This window comes from Micromys minutus (assembly GCF_963924665.1).
Source record: "Micromys minutus genome assembly, chromosome: 14".
NCBI classification, from domain to species: domain Eukaryota; kingdom Metazoa; phylum Chordata; class Mammalia; order Rodentia; family Muridae; genus Micromys; species Micromys minutus.
The window spans coordinates 8,875,019-8,898,110 of NC_137983.1; the positions used below are offsets into that span (position 1 = coordinate 8,875,019).

The window sequence follows — 23,092 nt, forward strand, 5'->3', positions numbered from 1 at the left end:
AATATATGAAACATTCATTGATACTAGCACTGTATTTTTCTACAAAGGATATTAATGTATGGAAACTGTAATATTACATTTTGTATCAGATAAATCAATTTTCAGAATAATAAAAATAAACCTTTAAGAAACAAAACGAAGAGAAACATTTGATTTCTTAGACTGTAAATAAAATATCTCCTGCAAGCCTGTGAGAGCACCAGAAAATAGCTTTCAGCCACAGGAGCTTACCAGAATCAAGCTGACAGCACCCTCGGGGCCCATTAAGGGAAGATATAGAGGAAATAACGAGTTATTGAAACTTTTATTAGGAATTGTCATAAAACATTCATTCAAAAACCTTCAGCAGTATCATACCAGGATCGTTATTTGAAGCTCAAATTGTTCATGAGTTATTAAGATGATAATAAATCAAAAAATGATATTAGAGGTAATTGGCTTAAAATTCCCATTTGCTCTTGTTAAATATGTACATACTGGAAGAGATTTTGCTCTTTATGAAACTTTGCACATACCTCTAAATAGAGGCCTCCATTTGGTTATTAACCTCTTTTCTCTTTCCAGACCTGAAACAATAATTAGACCTGTATCTGAGTCTTGGTTTTGTCTTTTGTCTGGACAGAGAAAATATCTAATTCAGAAATCTCCCATAGAGATTAAGATGGTATATTTCAAATGTTAAGCATTCATAAATTAAAAAGCATGCACAGTTATGAATGTATTTGCCAAATAATCTTTATTTCTTATTTTAATTTTTCTTTCATACAATGAACTATCGTCTATAGTACTCAGCACAAACAAACACTCACATGTTATTTAGTTGCAGGATGTATCTGTGCATTCATAGCCAGCAAGGGGAATTTATTTACCAGAATTTGATATTTTTCAGTTTATTAATGACCCCACAATCTTCATTCCATTGTTTTTGATATTTAATGACTAATTTAGGTATTCATTCATGCACATTTTAAATCAAATTGACCCTCTAGTTTGTTTGTTCCAATACATCATCTATCTTACCACCTCCACTTTTCCCTCTCAGCTTCATGAGCTCCTTCTTAGTAAAGTATTCAAAGGGTCTTTTAAGGGCTAACTATAAATGCATGAGTATGGTGGGGCTATCTCCAGCAGCATAGGTAGCTTCGTTTTCAAGGGCTTCAATCCTGATGAGACATGAAATTTCTTTAGAAAGTAACAGTTCCAAAATTTTCTTTAGAATTGGCGTTGACTTGGCTCCTCTCTCATTCATGCAGGGATTTTTGGCTGCCTTGGTCTTGCGTATGCAGAATGTACCAGCCATTGTGAAGTCACATGTGAAACTGTTTTATAATGTGTAGTAACAATGTCTTAATGAATTGACTGTTTCTGGCCTTTAAAGCCCTTCTGGTCTCTTTTTCACTATGATCCCTGTGGTTAAGATGTATAATGCAGATCTGAGCATCCACACACATTCTCTACATATAATTGTTTGTGGTGCTCTATATTAACATTAACTTATTGCAAACAGAAGCTCCTCTAGTGAGGTTTAAAAGATGCACTAAGATGTAATCCATTTAGCAATGTAGTCTTATCTTTAAATTATAAAATGTAAACAAAATGATAGTCTCTTTATTTTGAGACGATAGAAACTTGATTTTATGGAACCTCACTGAACAACAACATGAGAAGAGAAAAATAATAGTTAAAAATCTTCCCAAAATAAAAGCAAAGACACAGGTCAATTTAGCAAAGAATTCTACCAAAGAATGTCAAAGAAGAAAAAAAAAACCAATATTCCTAAAATTATTCTTTCAAAAATAAAAAAGCAAACAGTTTTAATTATTTTTACTGTGCTAGTATTGATAAAATACCAAAATCATATCAATACCAAGTAAAGAAAGAGAATTATAGACCAATCTAAATATAAATACAAAACATCTCAATGAAATTCTTGCAAACAGAATTGAACACATCACAAAGATGTCAAACACAATGAATCAACATACCTGAATTCAAAAATGTAATCTATTATCAAAGCAGACTCAAGGAAATTAATTTAATAATCATACTATTAAATGAAGAAAAGTCTCTGGCAAGATTCTGTGTACATTTATTATAAAAGTTATATAGAATCTAGAAAAACAGTACATATGTCCCAATAAAATAAGGCAGCACTTAACATACAATGCCATGCAAAACAGGGGGATAAAAAACTAATAAAAGCAAAAGGTGCCTATTCTCCGCACATAACACCTGCAGTCATAGTTAAAGCAATCTGATGAGGTAAGGATGAGGTAAGGAAATAAACAGATACATGCAAAAATGGAAGGTGCAAATATACTTTTAATTGGAATTATATAAACTTATTCATAAAAGATCTTTAAGAATCCACAAGAAAACTCTTATAGTTAATAAACCTCATAAGTAAAATATTGCAAGATTAAACACACACATAGAGGTTGGGGAAGGGAGAGAGAGAAAGAGAGAGAGTGAAACACCCTACTCTAGCATTCTAAATGCACAGGGACAACTGCCAAAGAGGAAGCCACATGATTGCAAGACTAAGAAGTGGTAGGTGAAATAAGGAAATGTTTTTTCAGGTACCACAGGGGGGAAAAATGCTGGAGTGGATGTAGGAAAAAGGAAAGGGAAACAACAAAGGAAAGGGAAACATTTATTCATTGTTGGTCATATTGCTGACTTTTGCAGCCAAGGTGGAAGTCAGTGTAGAGATTCTTTCAAATAAGCTTCAAATAGCTATCATCAACTATCTAGCTATTGTACGCGTTAATAAAAAACTCTATCCTACTACAGAGATACTCGTTCAACTATGTTGACTACAGCTCTATTCACAAAAGCCAGAAAATGAAAACCATGTAGATGCCTATTGAATTATGAATGGATAACCAAAATATAGGGTATACACAAGATAACATTGGTTGTAAATAATAATGAAATAATGCTATTCAGAGTGAAAGGAATGGATCTGAAAACAATCATTCTTACTGTGATAAGCAAACCCAAGAACACAGAAGTCACATGTTCTCCCATATATGGATGCCACCTTTGACTCTTTAGTTATGTGTGTTTAAATCAGAATACTACATAAAGCTTAAGACTAGTAAGAGCTATGGAATGGATTCCAAGAGAAAATGATAGAAATAGGGAGTATGAAGGGAGATAGAAGAATAAGAGATCTAGAAGATGGAAGAATTTTGAGAGATACAGGTAAAGAGAAAAGGAGGGAGTATGGGGAAGGGTACTTAACATTAAAGATGTTTCAAAATACTAAATGAAAGCTCATACTAGAACTGACTTACCTTATAAAAGAAAATAACACTTCCCCAAATTCCAAAGGTATCAAATAAAATGTAGATGTCAGATATGGGCAAGCTTTTGTCAAGGTATAGCAATTCTGTTATTTGGACAATGAGGATAGGTTTGAGAAGTCTAAATGGTACTAGACTTTGTTAGTTAACCTTAATGGTCAACTTTAGCAGATATAGAATGATCAATGAAAGTAGTGAGGAATGGATGCTTCCACAGAAGAGTCGCTGTGCTAGAAAGTCCTGCCCTTCATGTGGTTAGTACAGGGATTTGAAGGATGAACACAGTAAAACAGAAGAGAAAGAAGAAGGCAAGCCAGAGCTGGCATTTTCCTTTTTCTCTGCCTCTTGACTTTTCATAATGTGACCAATATAAAGTGCTACCTCCTCTTACCATCGCATATGCAGTGTGCCAGATCAGGCTACCACCGCCTGACCTATACAAAACAAAAGACAAACTAAAATTGTCTTCCTTTAGTCTTTCTGTTAGGTGTTTGTGCACAGTAATACAAAAGTCACCAAAACACAGACTGAAAATTTTCACGACTAAAGCACAATGTTGTAAATTGTAAAAGTAACGCCAATGTTATCAGAATTTTTGGAAACTGGAAAGATGTCCCACACATCCTCAAAAACCAGAAAACCAAATAGAATATGAAACGTGGTATGAAAAGAGAAGAGCATAAAAAAGGTGAAAAGGGAAGTTGTTAGGGAATACATACGTTAAAAATTGTACATGATCATCAAAGAATTAATTAAAATTGGTTTTGAAGTTTAAAAAAAAAATGTGTGCCATGGAGTATCTCGGTTTGAAAGTTCAAACTTTGAATTAGTTACCAAATGGGTTTTCTAGAGAAAAAGAGAAAAACAAAGAAAAAAACACAGGAAAACCCTATCATAGCATTCCACCAGTGGTCAACTCATACTGCTTATCACAGATGAGTGTCACCACCATCTTCCTGAGGCTTCAGATGCACCAACATTCCTGAGAGTAGATGGATCCATTGTGCCAGGATATTCACGCCAGCTGGAAGCCTTTCTCTCTTTCAAATGCATCCATTTCCCTTTATTATGCTGCCTTTTCTATTTTCTTTTTTTTCTAGCACTAAACCAATAAATACTAAGATACCCAGAAGTCTACCACATTCATGAATGAAAGTGGCATGTATGAATGTCATCTGCTGTGTGAATTCTATTCTCACATACTACTGAGCTAACTAGAAACAAAGTCATCAGTGAAGTCCTACCTGTAACAGAAAGTCTCCATATTCTAACATTAGCCAATAGGTAGAAAAGGCATCTTCACTACTGACAGTTACTTTTGTACACAAATAGAAGTGAAAGCCAGCCAATGGAAATGTAGGAAAAATGTGTGTGTATTTGGTGAAAGTCCATGTAAATAAATTTGCGTACACAAAGATCACTAGAGATGGAAAATCAAGTTATATAAAATGGCTCCTTATCTGCTTTTAAACCAATAACTTTTTTTAAATAAAATATAAAATGTTTTACTTCATTTGATTTTTCAAGCTTCTCACCATTGTGATGCCAATATATTTGACAAGCATTAAGGTTTAAGCTTACTAACTAAAACAGGTTGCTGTGTGAATACGTTGGTCTATTTCAAAAATACATATGTTTATCCTCAAATGAAGCATTTATCAGGTAAGCTAATATACTGTTGTGTCTAACAGTCTGAAACTCACATCGATCATCCTTATACAAAACCCAAGGTGTGTGGGTTACAAGCCAAGTCACCTGAACACTGTCTTCTTATCGATTCAATATAGTACTTGAGTTCTAGTTAGAGTAACTACACAACAAAAGGAGATAAAGGGATTCTAATTGGAAAGATAGTAATTATGTTAGCACTATTTGATATGATAGTATAAATAAATGTACCCAAAGTTCTACTGGAGAACTCCTAAAGCTTAGAAACAACTTCAGCAAAGTAGCTAAATATAAAATTGACTCTAACAAATCAGTAGCCCTCCATTATACAAATGATAAATGAGGTGAGAAATAACTTATGGAAATGATACCTTCAAAATAGTCATAAGCAAGTGAAAGATCGGTATGACAAGAACTTAAGTCCCTGAAGAAAAACAATACAAAGAATGATGAGAGAATGATAGGCACTCTAGTGCTCATGAATTAGTAGGATTAATACAGAACAAATGGCCATCTTACCAAATGCAATCATAAATTCCGTCCAATCCCCATCAAAAATTTAACGCACTTCCTCACAGACATGGAAAGAGCAACTCTCGACTTCATATGAATTTCTAATACATATAATGGTTTTATGCTATAGAGTTGGATGGAACTAAGACAATTTTTTAGTTTTTCGAGATTGGTTTCTTAAGGACCTTTTCCTTTTGTGTCCTTTAATGGTTTCCACAATTGCAGTGTAAAAATTAAAAACCCTATCAAGTACAAAACCCTATCAAGTATGGTTACTGTGGCTCTATCAATGATTCTAGTGTTTCTCAGTCACCCAGGAGGTCACTGCTTCATGGATCTCATAACAGGAACTCTGATGGTTCTGCCTAGGCACTGGGTAAAATAGTCTGAATTGCTTGGTTGCTCTGACTGTGGACCAACAAATGTCAGGTTTCAGTTCATAGTTAGGTTCAGCAATAGCATACCTGGTATTAATTCTTAGATACTCATAGGTCCTTCCAGTTTCAAGAGGAAAACTTACTAGCAATTTTGACACTGCATCACAAGGTTGGAAGATAACCCTGAGTTTTGTGGCCATGGGTATTTTTCTTTCTCTACCAGGATTTGGTGAGAGAGAGTGTAACTGTTATTAATACAGCGATAAAAGAAAAAAGACAGCTTATAGGCTGCTTAAGGAACTTGTCATTCAAATAGGTTTTGGTCACGGGAGATTTTGATAGATAAGGCCATATCCAGATCAGAGCACAGGGGCTGAAATTAAAATATAAAAGCCACTTCAAGTGTCATTTGTTCTAAAGATAGTAGCATTGAATTGTGGAATGGATGAGTATATCTTGTTCTAAATTACAGTCCCTCTTTACACACAGCTAAGAATTTCATTACCACCTCAAGTCTACAGTCAAACACAGTGTATGTGACAGCCGCTAGGAACAAAATATTTGCTCATTTTTTTTTTTTTTTTTTTTTTTTTGGTATGGATTCTTAAATGAGAAGGAATACCTCCAGACCTCAAATGAAAGGGCAAGAGTCAATTTACATATTAATTTATGATCTGATACAGGATTCAGTTAGAGATCCTCCCCCAAGGGCCCAGATCCTTGTATTATTTGGTGAGCTCCTGCATATACAGGAGCACTACTGTACCAAAATTTCAAAGAGAAAATGCTTATATTAAGACCTTTACAATTTTGCCATGGAGGGAGCCTGGTATCTAAGGCATATTGTGTATGACACTCTGAAATTTCATTCTAAACAGTGAAAATCTAAATAAACATAATTATTATAGACTATACTAAAATTTAATGGCATACTCTGGGGATCAAAAAGTTCACTAGAAAAACCTCAGTCCCAGCTTGGGATCCAAACTATGTTTTGAAATAGGAATGTATTATGATAAATTCCTATTCAGCTGCCTTTCTGATATCAACTCCTAAATAAATTTTAAATTACCTTATACCTATTTTATATTATATTGAATATATTATAATATATTGAATATCATGTACATTAAAATTTACACATACTGCTTTTTGCAAAATATATGTATCATGTTTAACACACTGTTTTTAACTTCTTTTTAATCATTTAAATTTGCTAAAATTTACAGTACAGTTTTTAGGGGCATACTAGCCACAAAATTAGCAGCTTGAAACAGCATCTCCTAATTAACTGTACTTTATTCATGTGCCAAGAATCTACGGACAACTCTGATGTGCTCACAAGTTCCAGTTTCAAAAGACTAAAATCAAAGCACTGCTCAACTGTCTTTTCTTGCAGAGATCAAGATATTATTCCAAGGCTTTTCAGTTGCTAGCAGAGCCTGTGTCTAATACTAAGGGACTGAGCATCTCATGTATGCCTTGGATTCCGGTATGGTCCACTCCTCCCTCACTCCCAGAGGTCATTCATAGTTATAACAGGTCCTTTACATGAACTCCCATTTCATAACAGCATGTTTTCTCAGAGCCGTCAGAAGAATCACTCTTTAATTACTAGTAACACAGAAGTGATTATACTACTACTCTCACCAGATAAAGTACCCTAGTAACTATTTTTTGCAAAGAACTACAGTAAAGAAGCCCATTGCAGTGCCCACCTCCAAACAATGGAAAAGGTATGGTGTGGCAAGGGTTCCCTTTGGGTAAATGAGCTGCCCTTGGTCACACTCTGTTACTGAACCTAATTCTAACCTTGGGGTAACAAATTTTGAGTAATCTGTAAAGCTTTTGTGCCTCTGCTGAGGTTTCTTTATGGAAAAATTAAGGTAAATTCCAAATCTTCCCAAACCTCAGGATGTGCATCTTACAAACTCATTGTTTTTCACCCCACAGATTTTGGAGTATTCACATAATTACATAATTCTAAATGTTGGGTGAGTGAAAATGGCTCCGACATTAAGCCATTTCATATTAATTTCTGTTCTTCCAAGGTTTTGAATTTGTTTCCCAGCAGCCACATGATGGCTCACAGATACTGGAAACAATAGCTCCTGGAGATCCCATTTCTACTTCCGCCCCCTCTGCTGCATGCCTCTGCTGTACTTTCATCAAGCAGGCTCGCAGATATATGCATAAATAAAAAGATAAACCTAAAGGCAAGTAGAATTCTAGTGTAAATAAGTCAAATACTGAGGAATGATGTACGAGAGATTTTGTGGTTTGTTGATTTTAAATTCATATATCAATACTCAAATCTCTTTATAATTCTTTTACGGGGGTGACAGGGATAGCTTAATTGCTTGCATCAAGTAAAAGAACATCAAGTATGGTGGCCAAGCATTTCATAAGTAATTTACACTTACCTTAATGTCATTTAAAGAACAGTACAAATGGAAGGTTACACCCTAAACAATCTCTTCCCAATCTCAAGATCATTTATTAGATAGAATATGTCGTAACAGATGCTGAGAAGCACAAATGCACTAAATGAAATCAAGCCCCTGAAGATCTCTAAAAACAAGCACTCTGACCCTTAAAACAAGCATTCCCCTTGCCTCACTGACACATGGGTTGGTTGAGCCAAACTGCAGAATACCTAGACCAATATATGACACCTGGCTTCCTTCAATCTCAGAAAAAACAATAATGTGTCTTTCAAGACTCTTAAAAATAATTTCACTAATTTTCTGATATATTTTACCTCAATAGAATCCATTATTTTTTTTTAATATTTATCTCTGGCTGATCTCAGTGTGTGTATGTGTGTTTATGTGTGCTGTGAGCCTTTGCTAGCCTAATTATGTTTAATACAGCTCTTACATGATTATTACTATTTAATCCACTACAGAAACGTGGGTCAAGAAAAATAGAGACAATTAGAGATAATAAGATACAATTGCTTTAATTGTTGGCCTCTTATCCTTCTTAATTCTTTAGAATCTTCCTTTGAAAATCTCAGTCAAAAATGTCAGAGCAAACCAGAGGGCCTGGCAGCCCTATAGGGCAGTTTAGCTATAATTATAATAGTACAAACTGTTTTGGAGAAATATATAAGTTATGCCTATTGACCCTCATACTTTATAAATAAATAAAGGTATTTAGAAATCCCTGTGAAAAATATCTACTCCTGATTTGAGACAGTCTAAATACTCAGCTGCATAGAAAGAGCCTAATTATGCATTTAAGTAACAATAGCAAAATAACAATTTGTGGTAGGTGTTATTCTTCAGGTACCATCAACCACCTAACAATCTATCTATCTATCTGTCTGTCTTTTTGTCTGTCTGTCTGCCTGGCTGCCTGCCTGCCTGCCTACCTACCTACCTATCTATATATTGGAGACTAGATCTGTCAGTGGCCTGGAAAACCAACTATTCTAGGCTGGGGTTCCAGCTATATTCAGAGGCCTACTTGTTTCTAACATGCAAGATACTAAATTACAATTACCCTTATATATTTACATATTCTAATGAGTTCTGGAGATCAAAATGAGGTACTCCTGTTTTCAAGATGTTCGAATTAGTGATTGATTTTTGTTTTTCCAGGATTGGATTATCCCCTGGATTCCAAGCTAGCCTTCAGGCTTGCTATGCAGAAATAGATTATCGTTGAACTCTGATACTCTGTCTCCGGAACATCAGATGCTGGAGATTCCAGGTGTCTCACGATAACTGGCAGTAAGACTGGAGTGTGTGTCTGTGTGTCTGTGTCTGTGAATCTCTTTTTGTGTGTGTCTGTGTATGCATGCACGTGTATTTCCATTTTCCTCTTTATTCTAATATTTTACTTAACTGCTATGGGTCTCTGCTTTAAATATCACAGACCAATCACATCCTATCTCTTTGCTGAAGTCTCAAAACTGAAATCTGAACCAGACAACCTAGATTTGTAACTTAGATACAGTTGTTTATAGCAACATAATCAGGTTTTAAAATTAACTTCAATCAGTACCTCAGAGATTAAAGCCAAAGGAAGACTTCAGTACTGCTTCATCAAGTTTTATTATGTGTCTCAGAAGTTTGCTCATTAACTTAAAAAATCTCAGAAAATGCTTTAAGAAGGATCTAAAGATGCCACCCATACTTAATTGAAATGATCTCATAATTCAGATCAGTATGCTGGGCAGAGCTATAGATTAAACAAATGAATTATTCTTTGTATAGAGAACTCAGAACAATTAGAAAAGTTAAACAGCAAGAGTACTGTGGGATTAACTGTTGTCTGAGATTTCTAAAACATGGACGAAAAGTGGACGAAAAGTAGGTAAAATGTCATGGCATGGATAAGAGTTGTGACTTCCAGACACTGTCTTGGGACCTGGGTGTGGACTCTCCAGATACAGTGACACTGCCTAAGGACCTTAGTGTGGAATTTCAGGTGTACTGGCTCTTCATTATTTGCAGATAAGACTGCCTACAGGTAATACAGTTCTATTTTAATTAAAATATATTCTTTTTTTGTTGTTGTTGAGCTTCACAGAGTCTGTGAGTTGATTCTGGGGTGTTCAGAGCTTTCTGGGGTTAGTAACCCATTATTAGTGACTGCATAATATATCTGTTCTTTTGTGACTGGGTTATCTCACTCAGGATGATATTCTCTAGATGCATCCATTTTCTTAAAAATTTCATTAAGTCATTGTTTCTGATAGCTGAGTAGTATTCCATTGTGTAAATGTACCACAATTTTTGTATCCATTCATCTTCTGAAGGACATCTGGGTTCTTTCCAGCTTCTGGCTATTATAAATAGAGCTGCAATAAACATTGTGGTGCATGTATCTTTGTTGTATGTTGGAGCGTCTCTAGGTAAATGCCCAGAAGTGGAATAACTGGGTCTTCAGGTAGTACTATGTCCATTTTTCTGAGGAACCGCCAGACTGTTTTCCAGAGTGGTTGTATCAGTTTACAACTCCACCAGCCCCTTTCTCCCTATAGCCCCTCCTAGTCTCTCTCCTATCCCCTCAAATTAATAGCCTCTTTTCCTATATTATTGTTACATATATACATATGTGTATGTATATGTACCCACAAATACTTAATTACAACCTTAAAAAATGTATTCGGAAAAAATAAAGAAAGAAAGAAAGAATGAAGGGAAAACAAAAAAAGACTGCCTCCAGGTGTCATCTCTTGCAAAAGGCAACTGTTTAGCTACCAAACTCTCTTCCCTCTGAACTAACCTTTATACTCAAACCAGCTATAATGTAATGATGCACCATGGCCCCCATTTGTGAGAAATGTATCATAACTAGTCCATACGTCTATATCTCTCACCCTCCTTTCACATATGATTGAAATTATTAAAAGAACATTACTCTCAAAATTCAGTTTTGGTTTTCCGGAAATTTAATCTATAAGAACATATATAAAATAAATAATAATAACAATCTTAACTATATTTTATGAGGTGACAAAATCTTAAGCCCTATTTTTATATGTTTTATCTTTATACTATATATGCTACTATTATTCAAAACCTAAGAAATTTCACACATTTACATTAAAGAAAATTTGCCATTAGAAACAAAATTGTACAAAATGGTGACTTTTTAATTATACAAATAATTTTTAATTGTTTAAGATGAAAAATGTTCAGGCATGGCATAAATGTGAATATTATGACATAAGAGTGAATGTTAAGCTTAGAAACTGAATGAAACATATGATGCTATAAAATATATGAATGATAAGTATTTTTTTTTGTTTCTGGATTTCTCTAAAAGGTAAACTTAACACCAACATATGGGGTTTGTTCACTGGATGATAATTATTACAGCTAGGGATATTTTTCCAACAACCATGTGTTTCCTAAAATTCAGGATGCAAAGCTGAAAGCACAAATGTGGCACAGAACCTTTATACATTCTATGAAGTACAGTGTCATTCACTCTTTATCTAAAATTATAAATATATTATACCTCACAAATCTCATCATTTATGAAGAAGCACAGTTCAAATATAAATCAGTTGCTTTATATTAGTTAAGAATCGCGCCTTACTAGAGTTGAGCAATCATATCCATGTGTTAAAATTTCAAAGTGCAAGGTTAAATTGGTCATCCCAGGGTGAAAAAGCAATGGCTTTAGCTGTCATTCGATACACCATAGAGTGCTCACAACAAGCATCCTTTTCATATTTCATACAGAAGCATTTTTTCTGTAATAATGCAATATAGATATACTATTGCAATTGATAATGGCTATGAATAGAAAAGTCATCAGATATGGTACTCAGCTACTCAAGAGCAATAGAAGGTCAAACCATGTGACCAGACTTCCTGGAGCCAACCATTCCCTCTCTTGCAGTGCTGCCCAGGACAGCAACTCTTAATTTCTAGCCTTGGAAGTTGGAAAAATAAGTTTCCTATTCTCTTGAGTCTTATTGTTGCATTTTAATGTTAGAAATGTAGGACTTTTTTCTATTAAAATAATAGTGCCTAGAAAATGTAGTGGGCAAAACAAGACAAAAACAAAATTCTATATTGCTGTGGTTTTGTCTGCTGCACGGTGTCCAGTACATAGTCTTCCAACAGAATCCAGGCCTGATGGGGTGTATGAGCATACCAACAGCAATTAAACAAATTTAACTCCTGCCTCATTTTTTATCAAAAACTCTTATCAAATTTGAGCACAGCTTTCTTTATAAGATGTTGTCAACTTTAATTTGGTGGCAGAATAAAGAGAGGAAAGAGGATGAAAGGAGAAAACAAAGAAAAAGAAAAGCCTTACAGGATGAGAAAGAAAAACAAAAAGGAAAAATATGTACAATTGGATAAGAACAGGGAACTTTTAGAAATTAGAACTATATGGGATCAATTCTCCCCTTTCATAATAGTGAATAGTGTTATAGCAAAAACAAACAAATGTGAACAGTGTTACAAAGTCTTAGTGGGTTAAAATTCATTACCAGTGATGAGAATAATGAGCATTTTCCGGCCATTCATAATCTAAATTTATTGTAATGAACCTGCAAAATGCATACAAATATATGTAATTAGTGAGAAAAGAGGGCTGAAAATAGCTCAGACCATTAAAGGTTAGGATCACTATATGTATTTATATACAATAAAACATAGACACAATTGTAGAAAATTCTATTATCTCTAATGTTTTTTCATGGATTAGAATGCAAAATGCCTGCTGGAACAATACTGCTCACAAAGAAACATGGGCACATTTATAAGCATAATTCTATCTAATTAGTAGACATAGATACAAAATTTATGTAATAAACACAACATATGTAAATTCACGTTCTTATTGCACAAATGTATGCAATACAGGGTACTTGTTGAAGTGTAGCTGAGAGATTTGTACTCCCCTCTTCTCCTCGGATGAGTCATGTTATTAGGGTATTTCTCTTGCTCCTGTAGTTAAGAAGAAACACAACACTCTGTTGTCGTCTGCCATACTCCATGTTAACTGTGTTTTAGGAGAGCTGCACTTATACTAGGGTAGCTTATAATGCTACCCACTTAAGGAAGATTAGAATTGTGCCTGGAGACATTCCAAGAATAAACCAATTAATGATGTGATTTAAGCATGAGTATGCTAAAGCAATTTCTTAAAACTGTATAGTGTGATCAGAAACTCATGGGAATATAATTACTCAACCTTAACTTTGTTCCATTTTATGAACCTTATTTGATATAGAGGATAGAATTTATTGATTCCTTGATCAGCTCAATAGATTGTGACTTCAGAAAAATATATTATGAAATCATGGGGTAGAATTTTGAATTAGAGTTCTACATTATTTGAATGAGTTTCCTTGCCTATCTGCATGTAAATGCAGGTCATTATTGCTATCCAAAAAAGAGATGAATCCTTTAGAACCTCCTAATGGCTACTCTGAGCCATTCTTTGACTCCATCTTACTTCTGCCCAGTGTTAGGTACAAGCGAGCTTGCAGCAGTTATGATAAACCAAGAAATGTAATTTCCTTGCACAGAATCTTATAGAATTAAACCAGAAAAAGCATGTGTAACCTATATTTTGACATCATAAGAACTATGATACTTGGATTTTTTTTTTGAACTGCTCTTTGGAAGAAATCTTCTCATTCAAGCCATTGGTTTTGAGGGGTCTTTTTAAAAAGTGGCTTATAAAATGTACATAGAAATGGTTGCTAAACAACAAAAGCCATTAGCACTTTCATCTCCAATTAATTCACATATTAGAAAAAATAATTTTGATATTTCAGCCTGAGAAAATAATCCACTGTAAGTTTACATTAAATGTCTAACATTTGAGCATTTTAAAAAGAAATGTACTCATAAACATTTCATGTGCAGGTAGAAAATTTCAATAATTAAAATAGTGCATATCTAAAAACAAGCTAACAGATTCTTTTACTGGATAAAATCCATAGGAAATGTAAAAACATCACATAAAATAATAAAAAATGTTGTATTGTTGAGGACTTCATCATGAAGAATTCAATACGGCATAGTCATTATAAAATATATACCTGCTTTGGGAACTTATGCTCTGAAGAGGGAAAATACATTTTGCAAAGGAAGTAGGAGACATCTAATTCAAATGGAATATTTTATCAATTGAGCATAATAAAATTCAGTTTTCAGAGTGAAACATCTCACAGACACAAACTTCCTCTTCTTGTTTAATCACGATATATCTTGTTCTGTTCTAATGTTTGACTTTTTGACAGAATGTTAGCCTAATGAGCAAACTGTGGGTATGAAAATTATCCAAACAAATAACCAAGAAGGCAGTTGTCAATTCAAAGATACTCTGTGGATTTTTTTTCCTTTAAGTTCTTCTTAAAATTCTTACTTGAATTAAAACAGGTATCAAATATTGATAGATTGGTTGATTTAATATTTATAAAGGCAATGCAACATTTTTATAACCTCATATAGTAAACTACCAGTTTGAAAACTTAAACTAAGACCTTATCAAGAAGGAAAGAAGGAACATGGATATAACCACTGCCAAGTCAAAGCACCGAGAACGTATGCATTCAGAACTGATATATGTTAATAACTGTTATTCCTGCTAATAAATAAAATTTAAATATGTGGAGGAAAATGACATTAAAATAGTGTTGACAAGTTAATGAAATGGCTCAGCATGTAACAGCTTAATTTGCCAAACCTGATTACCAGAGTTTGATTCTCAGAATCCACATGTTAAAAGGAGATGGCCAATTCCCACACATTGTTTTTGACCTATTTGCATGTGATATGACACATGTGTGTACACAACAATTTCTCATAAAAATGAATAAGTAAAAACAATGTTTCTTTTTCCATTATGTGTAATGAGATCACTAAACTATGCAGGATTCAAAGAAAATATTTTTCAATCAATTTGAAGCATGCTATAAAGCTCTGTTGACAGTTGATTTACCACATACAAACCCATAAAAGTCCAGTTTAAAATAAATATATTAACATGGTATATTTATTTTTTGACTTGCATCTTTTATTTATTCATGTACTGTACCATTAATCTACCCTTCATTTATCTCTCCTGGTTCTTCTGCTACTTATCTATCCACACGATTCATCCATCTATGTACATTTAACATGAAGCATATGAGCAATAGTTAAAATGAATGTCTTGATAAGTTAATGCTCTTCTAACATGTATGACAATCAATTTTATGTTGCATCTGCCACTCACTGAAATGAAGATACAATGTGTTTATTTGATGAAGAAGTAAAAGGATATTTGAGTGTGAGGTAAACAAGTCCTGATGACATCCTGAGTTCTACACGACTCTCTCTGCCTAGTCTTGTATTCATTTCAGTGGAAGATTTCTTCTGTTTTAAATTTTCTAGCCAACATCTTTATATTACATGATATTCACAGTGAAGAGACTTGTCCTATGACCATGGTTCCCAAGCCTCCAAACATTAGTGCAAGCAGAGATGTCATTATTTTCTTTTTGAATTGTTATAACCAAATTCCCGACAAAAGCAGCTTCTCAGTCAAGAAGCAAGGATTCAGAAATGGTGCTAGCTTTTTCCTCTTAATCTGGTTGTGGACTCTAGCCCAAGGCATCATTCCAATGGATGTTTGGATCCTCCCATCTCAGATAATCCAATTAAGAATCAACTTCACAAACAGGCTGAGAGGTCTGTGTCCTATATGAGTCTAGATTATTACAGTCTGATTTACTGTAAAAAAAATCAATCATGTTTCCATATTTGTATGCTAGCTAAGACTTCCACATCCTTGTGAGTCTCTGTGTTTAAACTCTAAGTTATTCTTTTAAGCATTTCATATTTTCTTTCTTGGATATGAAATTATTCAACTTTTCATACTCTTTCTTCAGTACACAGACTATAACAAGTGGTTACCTTCATAAGGTATTTCAAGGAAACCTAATCATTTTATGCCACATAACTTGGCGAAACACTTACAAGCTAGAAGTGCCCAGGTAATTACGAAGGAGAAAATATCAGTTTCATATTCCAGATAGATACGTACAGAATTCTTTCTATATGTAGATTTCTAGAAATTTCTGTCATGCTTCTGTTTGAATAAATATTTTTAATTGATTAAAAATTAGATGGTATATATTTCACGCAATAGGCTTAACTTAAATTTGGTTTAATTTTCAAACAATGAGTGAATCTCATTATTTTTAATAATGAATATCTATGTTATTCATATGGCTATTTTATTTTAGCCACTTATAATTCTTAAATATTGAATTATATATTTTAAGATATTTACTGTAATGATAGAAAAATGGTTTATATGTATTATGTAGTCAGTTCAAATTCGCATGAAATAGGAATCTATATGGTTTAATGCACTTCCAACATCCAGTGAAAATATATTATTATCATTTTGACAGTGTCAGAAAATATTGACAGAAGATAACTGGCAGCATTCCTCAGTCACAAAATGTAGAATCAGCATCAAACAGAAATTCTGACTGCAAGATGACAGCACAAGTTCATAGCTATTTTGTATTTATAGTATTTAAGCCTAAATTCATAATCTTCAGTGGCAAGATTGTGGTGTGTTGAAGTAAATCAATGGAACGTCCATTATGTTGTGAACTGAAATACAGTCCCTTGCTGTTACTGTGTGCTGGAACATTTTCTAGTTTTATTTTGGTTGAATGGATTCAGCCCAGCAGTCAATCAGATCAATAACTTGAGGCTTTGATTTTCCTAAGATGTTAATAATAAAGAGCTTAAAAGAAGGACATTGAGAAACAGGTACCAGCATCTCTGGGAGCTACTGAATAATAGACTCCAGGAATCTTTGAATAACAGATTCAACCCTGTTTGATTAGCATCTTAAAAAAACAGGACACAGAACTCTGCCTTTTCTTATAAACTATCTCTTCTTTCTTTGCAAACTTTACAAAAGATGTCTTTATGTTTTTTTTATTTTATTATAGTACTATCTGTAGTTCAGGAAGTCAAGGCAATGTGGTAACTTCCTTATGTAATATCTCCAGTAGAGGCACCAGTTTTCTGATGTTTACTGTCCCTTTAGATGTAATAGAAATGAACTTCCTGAGAAATCAGAACAATTCTCTTTTTCCTAACTGAGATCAATAACTGCAAGTCATTTTTCTCCACATAAAATATAAATATTTGTTCACCTCATAAATCATTTGCTAATGTTGTTTGAGATTGTGTCAAAGACTAAGTAAGCATATGCACTCTGGCTTTGAATGCATTGAATGGAATTTTAATGGGCAATTAATGAATAGAGACTTAATGCTAAGCACATGCTCTGTTAGCTACATCTCCAGCCCTCACTCTAAGTGTTAATACACAATCAAATGTATTGAATTCAATTTGCTTTCCATAAAGTTGGTATACATTACAATAAAATGTCATTTCTTATGCCTCTGCAAGAATCCTCTTCTTTACCATGATGCTTTAGAAATGAAAGGAAAACAAAAACCCTTCATCCTCTTGAACTGAAATATTACTATTAAAATTCAGTTGTTTCAAGAATGACTTGAAAAGATTATGAAATGTGCCTGTTACAAAGTAATGCTAATTTTTGTTTTGATGATAGGAAAGATGGCACTTAAAATCAATTATTTTAAGCAATTTTCAGTGTATGCTGTCAGGACCAACATAAGTCACTAATACCAGAATCTAGTTGGATTACTAACTCACAAGCCTCCAAGCTACATAAGCAGTCAAGTGAGCACATTCACGTCAGCATCTCTGACGACCACCTCTTTATCTGCTAGCATTTATTTCACTGAAACAGAACTTCTCACAATGTGTTTACAAGCCGATGATGCAGAAGAAAACTAGTTAGCACATTCTTTACTTCTTATAAATCTATACTTTGTATAATCCAAATTTTGAGTTCTCAATAATGCTGTCAACATATCTATTAGATTTTTGTTAGTCTTTCCTCATCAATGACCTCTATATAAGAAAATTGTGATGCCTTCCACGTAAACTTTCTTCCATTTCCTTTTTTTCCTTTTAACTTTCATTTTATTGGATATTTTCTTGGCTTACATTTTCAAATGTTATCCCCTTTCCTGGTTTCTCCTATGGAATCTCCTTATCCCATTTCCCTTCCCCTTGCCTCTATAAGAATGCTCCTCCACCCACACACCCACTTACCCACTCCCACCTTCCCACCTCCTCCTCCTGGCATTCCTCTACATTGGGGCATTGTGCCTTCACAGGGCCAAGGTCCTCTCCTCACCTTGATGCCTGACAAGGTCATCCTCTGCTACATATGCTGCTGGAGCCATGTGTCCCTCCATGTGTACTCTGATTGTTTAGTCCCTGGAAGTTCTGGGGGTTCTGATTGATTGATATTGTTCTTCCTATGGGATTAAAATCCCCTTCAGCTTCTTCAATACATTTTATAACTCTTCCGCTGGTTTTCATAGTTTTATTGGATATTCTCTGTATTTACTTTGAGATACAAAGAAAGTGTACAAGAATCAGTTATCATACTACTTTACCCTTCAGATCACATCTATAGTGGAAAACTCAGGTAACTCAACCATCTATTTATAGCTGTTTTAAAATTGATTTAAAACATTGAAAATCACTTAAAGAATCACAGTAGAAATCCCCTCAATGGGGCTTTAAAATCTTACAATATCAGAGAGTATTTGAGGACATGACGGTCACTTTTGGATTTGGTCAAGGCATATGGCAAAATATGATCCATAAAAACAGCTATAATTGTATGGATTTAAGAACCATCTTAGAAATGATGATTTAGCTATTACAATTGTTTATAATAAAAATTCTGGAGGATGGTCTATCTCTGAGAATTTTCCAGGCTTCTGAATACAGTCATTGGGAAGCTCTGGCTGAGGGGCATGATTCCTCCTTGCAGAAGTTCTGTATAGTCTTCCTAGGTCAGTCTGCAATCACTGAGCGCTGCTCCTACGGATATCAACTCCCTGTCTGAAAATACATTCTTCTCTTCTCCTGTATATTTTGTAAAATAGACAGCCACAAGTACAAAATTTCCTTATTATTAACAACACAATATCGATTGGTTTGTATCTCACAATTTCCTTGTTATATTTAGAATCCAATGTAATTCTAGACTCACAAGTCCAATATGGATCCATAGTGCTACATGAAAATGTCATTTGTTTACAAGTTTTTATTTTATATTTCTTCCACTTGTAATGGGGCTATTTAGTTAATTTTCTTCATAAGTATTAATGTTAACAAAAATATTCTTGGCAATACATACAAAGCACCTTTCAGTTAAAGAGAAAATGTTAAGAATCTAAGAGGAAAAATTTTATTCTGTTCTCTCTTTTTTCCTTTGACAATATCAGATGCTACTTAATATTAAACAATAAAATGGAGTTGTTGTTTGAAACACAGGAACTATTGCCAAAAACATTTAATTAAATATAATAAAGGAAACATAGATAACTGTCTTTTCTATAATCAACTTCAGTAGAAACACACCTCAGCTTCAAAAACACAAATTCATCCACTTGCCTTATGAGAATGGGATTCTATGATCATCTATGCAGATCCTTTTCGATTTTTAATTTTAGAAATTTAACAAAAGAGGACTTCATTTAAATAATTTAAACATTACATACGAAATCTAAATATTATATAAAATATTATGTGTTGAAAAAGTCATAAAACTATGAACTTTAAGAGAGTTAGCTTTTCATCTTTTGCATTTGTATTAGAACACCATTTAATGATTTAAATATCTTGATATTTTAATGTAATAAAAATTAGCATATTTTATCATAACACTTAATGCTATAACAATAATCAGTAAGTTGGAACAAGTGGTTGAATCTTATGTTGGCTCACCAAGAGCGAATCTTTAGACTTTATGTATAAAGCTGCAAGTTCAATTAAACTTGCAAAAGATAACTTCCAGGATATTGTTTTGGAAAATATTAAGAGAATGATAAAGCAGAAGAAGAAAATTTACCAAGTGGAGATGATTTTATTATCATTGTTTCTAATGTTGTTATTGCAGTTTTATACATTGTAAAGAATTTTTAAAATGCAACTTTCTTTATTCAATTGCAATAATTTCAAGTTTATATATTAGATAATATTAGTTTCTATTCAATTGGCATTTTAAAAATATGTGTTAATATTATGCATTTATTGTTAAATAGGGCATGCAGTTTTATATAAACTTTAATTTCTTCTACTTCAAGAAGAAGTCTATGCATGATTTTCTCAAAGGTTACCTGCAGAGGGGTAATTAGTCATTTGATCTTTGCAGTTCACTGGTGTTTTTCCTGGACAGGACTCGGCTTTTACAGTTTTGAATTTAGAAGAAGCAGTGATACTTTCCTCAGTGCCTGACGTTTGCCTTGGGGCAGCCGAGGGCTGGCTCGGTATGGCAGAAACACTAGCAGCTGACTGTTGACATTTTCAAGGTAATTATAGCTCAGGAGTTGGCTGCTTGGAAGAGCAAAATTGTGTCACATATGACATGGCCTATCATTGCTAATATCCTTTCACTTTTAAATAGAGTTCAAAGTCAATGACAAAAAGTAACCAAATTATAAAGTAAATGATAGTTTAAACATAAAAGTAAGACACTTATTAAGAGATTAGTTAGAAATCTGAGAGGAAATATATGTTATACAAATGTAGTATGCAAGATAAAAAAAACTAAAAAAAAACTCTTCTGTTATTAACTGAAAGCATTAGCCTAGACTTTACATCCAGCTTAAGCTCTTGCACATAATCCAATGTTAGGACCCTAGACCCTCATTAAAGTACGAATCTGGTTCATGAGTTTTCTTCTGCAATCCTATGATGGGAGATACAGACATCTCAGAGACCCACAGTGTTAACCTAACTCTGCCTCTCATAATGTGTCATAGAGGTGCACAGGAAACAGACTCACTGGGGCTGTAGAGTATAAATGGAGCCACGAGAAATGTTTGGACACATGAATAACAAGTCAAACATCTTCTGTTACAGATAGACAGCTCATTAGAAGAAAGGCACACAGAGAGAGAAAGGCAGAGAGGATAGCATAAAAAATGACAACTCCGTGTAATTAATGCAGGGATGCACAAAAGAGGAAAGGCAGAGGAAAAAAGCACCTACTGCTGATCAGAAAGTTGGTAAAGAAGGGTTTTTGGACTTGTGGATGGGGCATTGAGGGTTACTCGGTGCTTAGGCTGAAATGTGCCTGGCAGAAGGGAGAGATTCTGGCTCACCCTAAAGGTTCATACTGTGCTATTTCTTTAACGAATTTATCACCAAACAGGATGTAGACTCTAGCCCTAAAGCCCACGAGAGCCTTGATTCTGAAAGCCAAACACATATGTTAAAGTGCTGAGAGATTTTCTTCCCCGAACTCAGCTGCATTAAAACCACAAGCTTACTGGGTAAGCCATATGTGAAGAGGAATTTCATTTGTCCTGTGTGTGTTACAGAGGACATAACAGCCATAGCTCCTCCTTTTTTTCTGGACAGCAAGAAAAGCTCCTTTTCTTTATCCCATTTTAGATTTTCTGAGACAGCTTTCCTTTGAGTGTGTTCTACAGTATTCTCACATATTACCTTAACTACAAAGGAAGTGGGAATCATATAATATTCCTTTACTATGGCTGTCCACATGATCAGTCTGTTAAATGGATACTACACCCTTTCCCACCAAAAGTGATTCTATTCACATGTTTTCAAGAAACAACAATAAGTAGTCCTTATTACATGAGGTCCTAACCCATGACATAATTAAGAATGGGCTGAAGATTTTGATAAGGGAATAAACATAATGGTGTATAAAATGTTCTAGGTGCATGCAATCAGAGAAAGGCTTGGAAACAGAAATCGCATGGCAGATAATGAGAGTCGGACCCAGGAAAGAGGGATGAGACAGGGGTTTGTAAGCACATCAGAGACACCCCTGAATTTTCAGAGCTTTCACCAGGAATGAAACATTGGGAAGAGGACAATAGTTAATATGCATTTTAGAGAAATTTTCCTGTAATCTTAAAAGATTGGAAGAAAGCATTTGCCCAATATTGAGATACTGAAAACCATGATGTGAGATTCATGTCTGATAGCTTGAAATGATCACACTGGTAAACTAAATATCCTAATTGCTACATTTAATGTATCTTTTTGTTTCAAAACATTCTTCATTATTATAGTTAAAATATAGATTATACCATTCTGAAATCATATAGTCCAAAGTAATGTAATAATACGAGGAGTAAATACATACAATTGGATAATGGTTTTACAGAGAAACCATAGAATGAATATAACAGGATCAAAATTTAGAAATAAGCTTCTGAGTATAACACTAAACGTATATGGGAAGTGATTTAATTTCTGTGAATTCACTAATCATTTTGATTTGTCTTTACCAAAGAATTTGAGTTTCAAACAAAAACAGAAGTTTATGATAAATGAATAGATTTTTTTAACAATTGAATTTTAGATTTAAATACACTTAGATATAAAGAGCTTGGAGAAATGTTACTTTAAATTTATATAATGATACTTTTAAAATCATTGGATTTTATGGAAGATTTCTTTGGTATATTGTGATCTAATCATTCTTGGATACATTTCGTGGTTTTGTTCTACTAGTTTAGGATGTGGACATCTACTGGAATAGCACAGTGAGTCCCACTGACATTGATAATTTAATCATGCCGATCAACAGAAAATGAAAAACAGACATACAGTATCTCTCATGATATATAACTGATGGTCA

The 23,092-nt window shown here is 33.9% G+C and overlaps 1 protein-coding gene across 2 annotated transcripts in view; it reads right to left on the reverse strand.

The window, feature by feature from the left end:
- Positions 1–23,092, reverse strand: part of SPOCK3 (SPARC (osteonectin), cwcv and kazal like domains proteoglycan 3) — a 421,151-nt gene that overhangs the window by 381,674 nt on the left and 16,385 nt on the right. Inside the window, exon 1 of one of the 2 annotated variants that reach the window (XM_080928626.1) lies at positions 20,595–20,687. The exons of the other annotated variant lie outside the window; for it this stretch is intronic. The gene's annotated coding sequence lies outside the window, so the exon portion shown is untranslated. Of the gene's footprint in view, positions 1–20,594; positions 20,688–23,092 lie in introns of those variants that run through there. 2 annotated transcript variants of the gene reach the window in all.